Source organism: Elephantulus edwardii, unplaced genomic scaffold (assembly GCF_000299155.1).
Source record: "Elephantulus edwardii isolate Elephantulus edwardi_28Jun2011 unplaced genomic scaffold, EleEdw1.0 scaffold00086, whole genome shotgun sequence".
NCBI lineage: Eukaryota > Metazoa > Chordata > Mammalia > Macroscelidea > Macroscelididae > Elephantulus > Elephantulus edwardii.
The window spans coordinates 2,497,694-2,499,582 of record NW_006399836.1 but is presented as its reverse complement, the minus strand read 5'-3'; positions in this window follow the sequence as shown (position 1 = coordinate 2,499,582).

The window sequence follows — 1,889 nt, the reverse complement described above, 5'->3', positions numbered from 1 at the left end:
CAGTCACTGTGTCAATTCATCTCATTGAGGGTCTTCCTCTCTTTTGTTGACCCTCCGCCTTTTCAAGCATGATGTCCCTTTCCAAGGAGTGACCTCTCTGAGCAACATGCTCAAAGCCTTGCCTCCAAGGAGCACTCCAGCTGCACTTTTCCCAAGACATAGTCTCTTCTGACATCCATTTTATTATTATTTTTCTTTCTCCTCTGTCTTTGTAGTTATTTTTTGCTCTCTTCATGGTTGATATCATTGATGGCATTCCACAGTTCCACTGGTCTTCAATAATTGGTGTTCAATGCATCAAGGATGTGTCACAGCCAGTGAGACTGGCTCAGGATAGGGCAGGGTTCAGAGCTTTGTACATAGGGTCACAATGAGTCACAGGGACCTTGATGGGGACATACCACCACCACCACCACCACCACCACAACAACAACAACAACTTTGTTTTATATTCTCGAATTTCCTTTTGACATTTTCTGTCCAGCTCTCTTTTTTCTTCTTCTTTCTTTCTTGTTATGTACCTTCAAATCAGATCTTTCTCCAGCAGAGCATCAGATAAAACAAAACAAAACAAACCCACCAAAAAACAAAACGCCTTTGGGATTGCAGTGTAGCTTCTTGCCACTAGGACACCAGAGCTCACTATGTCCAGCTCTCTTACTTCAGAATTTCTTCTCTTTGTTTGACCTATTTATGTTGTCGCTTAAGTTTCAGAGTCTTTTCTGCATTTATTTTGGTCTTTTTCCCTTTTTCCTCTGTCTTTGTTTTCTTTGTAGCCTTTTGCTTTCTTCATAGATGATATCCTTAACATCATCCCACAACTCATCTGATTTATCATTGTCAATGTTTGATGTAGGAGTGTTCCACTACTTGTCTGCAAGTTTGCTGTACTGTGGTGGTTTACACGTTTCTGTGACAATTGGAAGTTCCCTTTGCAGTATTTCAATGCTAGTAGGGGCACCCATGCTAGACAGGTTTCAGCAGAACTTCCAGATTAAGACAACCTAAGAAATAGAACTGGCCATCCACTTTTGAAAAACAGGCCTTCAAGAACTTGGCAAATAATGGAACTTTTAAAAAATATAGTATTAGAAAAATGAGCTCTGATAGTTGGAATGCATTCAGAATGTGACTGGAGAAGACCTGGGTCCTTCAAGCAGTCTACCTTTGTCTAGTAATCTAGATATGTAGGGAATAAAACTTTCATGCAATGAAGGACCTTTATTTGCTGACATGGCAAGACTCATAATTGGGAGAAACAACAGCAAGTATCCATCAGTAGTTGGAATGTGGAATGAATGAATCTAAGTGTCAGGCCCAGACCAAGGTCAAAGGGAGAACAAAGGATTCAAGGAAAGTCAACATGTCAACAAAGGGAATGAACCATGGAGTGTCCCTCTCTTCCCTTCCTAGAGGACCACTCACCTGCCTAAACCACAACAGAATGTCCCTCCCTTCTCTCCCTAAAGATCCTTACTATAAAACCTGCCCTAATCCAGTTTAGGGTGCGGTATTTTCCTGGTCTCTCCCTCTGCCTGTTTCTCTGCAGACCAAGGAATCCCACCTGGGAGACCCCTTAATAAAGCTTCTTTAGCATTTTTTTCTTCCTCTGGTCCCTTCCTTGGCCTTATGTGCAGTGCAAAGACCTAACACTAAGAAAGTTGGAAGTTGTTGAAAATGAAATGGAATGCATGAAATACTAAAATCCTAAGCATTAGGGGGCTGAAATGGACCAGTTGTTGTTGTTGTTGTTGTTGTATGCCATCGAGCCGCTTGTAATTCATAGTGAACCTACGTACAACCCTAAACCCTGCTCTATCCTGTGCCAATCGCACTGCTTCTGACACACCCATCCTGATTACCCCAGTCACTGAATCAATCCACCTCAT